Raw genomic sequence first — 6,273 nt, forward strand, 5'->3', positions numbered from 1 at the left:
CCACTGGCTCCCTTCCCACTGTAGGCCTCTCTGGCAAGCTTAACACGATTTACTCCTTTCTTTCTCCTTGGCAAACTTTCATTTGCCCTCTGTGAATGCCAAGTTTAAATGTTTCCTCTTCTGGGAAATCTGTTTTTCTTGTGAGTTCGGTGAAAGTTCACTACTCTGACCATTCCTTTATGTGCACTTTGTTCCGGCGTATCCAGTGCACCCCCCTCCAGGTACCATTGCTTATCCCACTTTTTCGCTGGGTCCCTGCTTCCATTCCGATTTCTTTCCTGTCCCCTGTCCTTGAGGAAATGCTGCCCTTTGAATTTTAAATGACTGATTCTTCTCACACAGGTGTGCGTTCAGTGCCGGACCTGCAGGGTGATTAAGGACCATAGTTTGGGGAGTCCCACCCGTCTCCTTCTGACCAATAAACCACACTCCAAACTCATTGTCATCGAGTCGATGCCAACTCAGAGCGGCCCTGTAGGACAGGGTAGAACTGCCCCCGGGAGTTTCCGAGACGGTGACTGTTTACGGGAGGAGAAGGCCCCTTCTTTCTCCCAGCGATTGGTTGTTTGGAACTCGGGCCAGGCGGATTATAGCGCAACACATGACTATTATGCCACCACGGTGCCTTCTCTGACAGATAAGCCTTCCTTATTTCATGAGTTTGAATTCTGTTCCAAATTTTCCTCCCACTTTAAGGCAATGGTTCTCAACCTTCCTAATGCTGTGACCCTTTAATACAGTTCCTCAGGTTGTGGTGACTCTCCAACCATAAAATTGTTTCTGTTGCTACTTCATAACTGTCATTTTGCTACTGTTATGAATCGGGCAACCCCTGTGAAAGGGTCATTCGACCCCCAAAGGGGTCGTGACCCACAGGTTGAGAACCACTGGTCTAAGGCCTTCTAATGTGATTCTTTTCAGAGCAGTTGGCATTGGTAGCCATGCACCATCTAGTTTAGTTCTTCAATCTCAGGGTAGTGGAGACTGATATCCGTGTGGTCCATTAGCCCATTGGATGAATTGATTCCGTGTGTCTTTCAATTATTATCAATCTTGCCTCTGGATGGAGAGAGACCAATAGTTACCTCTTATATGGCTGCTCCTGAGCTTTAAAGACCCCAGTTTCTACTTGCCAAAGTAGGATGTAGAACACTGGCTTTGTGAACTGTATCATGTCAATTGACCTTGGGTCCTCTGAGACTGATCCTAAGCCTCACGCTCAGCAAAGTCATTCCCTCAGGATGTTTGGCTATATTAAAATACTTTTCATACCTTTGCCCCTAGTATGTTGTGCCACATTACTAGTTATAGTTGAAGGAAAGCATATATAAATATCCCTTGGCAAAGCTATATATATATATATTCAATAGTATATTTCCATGATCCTTCCCAGAGTTCTTCATCCTGCTTGTCGATCCAGGCATCTACTTGTAGACAACTTTGATTACAGGGTTGTTTATATAACCATGTTTGCCTCTGTTGCCTTTTTTTTTTTAAATTAAAAGATCATTTTATTGGGGGCTCTTTTTTTTTATTTTGTTTTATTTTTTTTAACATTTTATTAGGGGCTCATACAACTGTTATCCCAATCCATACACACATCAATTGTGTAAAGTGCATTTGTACATCGTTTCTCAAAACATTTTCTCTCCATTTAAACCCCCGACATTAGGTCCTCATTTTTCCCCTCCCTCCCCGCTCCCCCCTCCTGCATGAGCCCTTGATAGTTTATAAATGGGTATTTTGTCATATCTTGCCCTGTCTGACGTCTCCCTTCATCTACTTTTTGGTTGTCTGGCCCCCAGGGAGGAGGTCACACACAGTTCCATGTAATCGGTTCCCTCTTTCCTACGCATTCTCCCTTTACCCTCCCTGTTTTGCCACTCACACCACTGGTCCTATAGGGCTCATCCGTCCTGGATTCCCTGTATTTTCAGTTCCTATCAGTACCAGTGTTCCTCCTCTGGTCTAGCCAGACTTGCAAGATCGAATTCGAGTCATGGTAGTGGGAGCGGGGAGGAAACCTTTAGGAACTAGAGGAAGGTTGTATTTCTCATCGTTGTTACATCGCACCCTGACTGGCTCATCTCCTCCCCGAGACCCCTCTGCAAGGGGATCTCCAGTGGCCTACTAATGGGCTATGGATCTCCACTCCGCACTCCCCCCATCATTCACTATGGTAAGATTTTTTGTTCTGATGATGGCTCTTATAGTTATGTTATAACAATTCATACATCAATTCTATCTGTTGCCTTTAACTCTTGCAAGCCTCCCTCTTATCGTAGTTGCCTCCCCTCTTGCACAAGTTAATACTTGTCTACCTTCTAGCCCATGGCTTTCTAAGGAAATGACACGGGAGCCACATCTGGCCTCTCTCTGCCTACATAAGGGAAAAGGAGAATCCAATTCTTCATCTGCCCAAGCATGATTCCTATGAGACCTAGGTGTGATATGCCTCCATTCTCCAACTTCTTTTAACCTGTTCTGATGCCAATGTCCTTCCTGTGGCCCTCAACACTGCTAGTAATCTATTGCAGTGGCCACACGGAACTCAGAGATAATTCTCATTTTTATAAATTTAATCATTTTATTGGGGGCTCGTACAACTCTTGTCACAATCCATAGATAATTCTCATTCTTATGGGGCTTACTAAGGGAGTTTTATGGATAACCACAGGTCAGAATCAGGAAGCATTAAGGATACAGTTGTATTTTACACAGGAGTCCCCATTCTTAGCCATGCCAGCAGGCTGGTCCTGAGGCTCTCAGCCTTGTGGCACCTTGGCCTCTGTCCTGATTCAGAGAAGTTTTGCAAAACTCCTTTAGTGCTGATAGATGCACAAAGGGCACCCCAGTCTGCAGGTCAGCCTATTGCCAAAGGCACTCAGCTTTACTTGTTTCCTGGGTCAGGGAGTCAGGCTCTTTGCCTCTTAGCTCTGCCTCAGGGTGTCAGCATGGCTCACTGCTGTCTCATGGTCATGTTGTTCTGACCTCTGGTGCCTCCACCATTTCAATCAGGGATCTGGCATGTGCTCCCCTGCTGACTCTGCATTCCTGATGGGTTACAGGGCTCTCTGCTCCTGCTTCTCAGGTGGGTCATTCCTTCATACTCAGTGGAATGACAAAACTGATCAATATCAGAGCTACAAAAACTATGGATAGATGAGCAATGCTAAGTAAGTTTACTCCACCCTACTTACTTTCCCTCCCTTTCTCTCTGCCTTGGTAACCATCAAATAGTGTTTCTTTGAATGAAAATCTTTTTTTAACATTTTATAACAGTGTTCTCGTACAATATTTGTACAATGATTGAATCATTGCCCTCAGTATAATGTCCTCCAGGTCCATCTGGTTATGAGGTTTTCCTCAGCTTCATCATTATTCTTTAGTATTTACAGTATTCCATTGTGTGTATGTACTAAAGTTTACTTATCCACTCTTCCATTGATGAGCAGGTAGGTTGTTTCCATCTCTTTGATATTGTGACCAGCGCTACAATGAACATGTGTTGCATCTATTTGTGTTTTTAGGATGTATACCAAGTAGCAGGATTACTGGGTCTATTTCTAACTTTTTGACAAAGTGCCTTACTGCTTTCTATGGTGGTCGTACTATTTTACAGTGTCTTCAGCATTTGTTATTTTCTAAAACTTTGCTATTAATGTTGGAGTAAGGTGATCACCTCATTGTTGTTTTGATTTATATCTTACAAAAGCACTTCTTCATATAGTTATTGGTTGCCTGAATGTCTTCTTTAGTGAACTTCCTGCTCATGTCCTCTGATTTTTAAAAGATTTTCATTGCTTATCTTTTTCTTGTTGAGATGAACGTTTCCTGTAAATTTTAGAGACTAGTACTTTGGTATGTCATTGTCAAAGTTGTCCCCCAGTCTGTGGGTTCTCTTTTTAGTTCTTTAATGCACTCAATTTTTAGGAGGTCCCAGTCATCGAGTGTGTCTTACGTTGTTTGTACATTTTTCTTTATGTGTGGTAGTATATTTATGCCTTGTGGTTGGGCTTCTAAGTTTGTCTTTCTTTTTTTTTATTGACAGTCTTTCTGGTTTTACATTCAGATCTTTCTTCTATCTTGAGTTTGTTTTTGTGTGTTGCATGAGATATGAGTCCTTTTTCATTCTTCTTCAAATAGATGGGCAATTTGCCAGTCTCACTTGTTAAAACTATCTGCCTCATTAATGTGCTTAGGCTGTTTGCCAACCTATCAGCTGTCTGTTGGCGGATGTATACACTTCTGAGTTCTCAGTTCTGTTTCATTGGTCTATCTGTTATTTACCAGTACCAGGTTATTTCGAATACTATGGTTGTACAGTAGGTTTTGAGATTAGGAAGTAATGAAACCCCTGCTTTGTTTTTCTTTAGTAGTGCTTTGGTTATGTAAAGTCTGTTATATTTTTATACAAAGTTTGTGATTAGTTTTTCCATCTCTTTGAACAATGATGTTAGAATCTGGATCCAGGTTGCATTATATCCATAGATTGCTTTGAGTAGTATTGACATTTGCACAATGTTAAGTCTTCCTATCCATGAACACGGTACTGTTGTTGTTAGGTGCCATTGAGTAGGTTCTGACCCGTAGTGACCTTTTCTACATGACAGAATGAAACACTGCCTGGTCCTGCACCATCCTCACAATTGTCCCTGTTCTTGAGCCCACCGTTGCAGGCATTATGTCCATCCAGCTCCCTGAGGGCCTTCCTCTTCTTGGCTGCCCTTCTACTTTGCCAAACATGATGTCCTTCTCCAGCGACTGGTTTTTCCTGACAACATGTCCAAAGCATGTAATACAAAGTATCACCATCCTTGCCTCTAAGGAGCATTTTGGTGGTACTTCTTCCAAGACAGATCGGTTTGTCCTTTCAGCAGTTCATGGTACTTTTAATATTGTGTTCCAGCACCACAATTCAAATGCAATAATTCCTTATTCAATATCCAACTTTCATATGCATATGAGGCAGTAGCAAATACTATGGCTTGGGTCAGGTGCACATTAGTCCTCAAAATAACATCCTTGCTTTTCAATACTCTAAAGAGGTCTTGTGCAGCAGATTTACCTAATGCGATACATCTTTTGATCTCTTGACTGCTGCTTCCATGAGCATTGATTTTGGATCCAAGCAACATGACATCCTTGACAACTTCAACCTTTTCTCAGTTTATCAGGATAGTACCTATCGGTTGAGTTGTGAGGATTTGGGTTTTCTTTACATTGAGTTGTCATCCACACTGAAGGCTGCAATCCTTGATCTTCATCAGCAAGTGTTTCAAGCCCTCCTCACTTTCAGCAAGCAAGATTGTGTCATCTGCATATCACAGTTAGTTAATATACTTTTCTCCAGTCCTGGTGCCACGTTCTTCTTCATAATAGTCCAGTTTCTCTGATTCTGCTCAGCATATAGATTGAATAAGTATGGTGAGGGGACTCAATCCTGATGCACACCTTCTCTGATTTTAAATCATGTAGTATTTCCTTTCCCTTAGCACAACTGCCTCTTGATCCATGTACAAGTTCTGCACGAGCCCTATGAAGTGTTCTTGAATTTCCTCTCTTGTTAAGGTTATCTGTAGTTTGTTATGATCCACATAGTTGAATGTCTTGGCATAGTCAATAAAAAACAAGTAAATATCTCTCGGGTATTATCTGCTTTCAGTTAATATCCATCTAACATCAGCCATGAAATCACTTGTTCCATGTCCTCTTCTGAATCAGGCCTGAACCTCTGGAATCTTCTGGTCAAATGTACTGCTGCAATCATTGTTGGATGATCTTCTGCAAAATTTTACTTTTATCTAATATCAGTAATATTGTTGTATAGTTTGAGAATTCTGTTGGGTCACCTTTCTTTGGAATGAGCACAAATATGGATCACTTCCAGTCAGTTGGCCAAGTAGCTGTCTTCCAAATTTTCTGGCATAGATGAGTAAGTGCTTCTTATGCTTCATCAACTTGTCGAAACATTTCAATTGATATTCCCCTAATTCTTGGAGCTTTATTTTTGGCAAATGCATTCAGTGCAGCTTGAACATTCTTGCTCATATGTTACTTCCTTAAGTGGTGGAATGTCAACTAGTTCTTTTTGGTACTGTGACTCTGTGTATTCTTTCCTTCTTCTTTTGATGCTTCCTGCATCATTCAGGGCTTTTCCCATAGGATCTTTCAATATTGCAACTCAAGGCTTGAAATTTTTTTTTTCTTTTTTTAAATAATTTTGTTCAGGGCTCATACAACTCTTATCACAATCCATCCATCCATCCATCC

Source organism: Echinops telfairi, unplaced genomic scaffold (genome assembly GCF_000313985.2).
Source record: "Echinops telfairi isolate 266 unplaced genomic scaffold, ASM31398v2 ScPeMD7_5592;HRSCAF=6446, whole genome shotgun sequence".
In the NCBI taxonomy this organism is placed as follows: domain Eukaryota; kingdom Metazoa; phylum Chordata; class Mammalia; order Afrosoricida; family Tenrecidae; genus Echinops; species Echinops telfairi.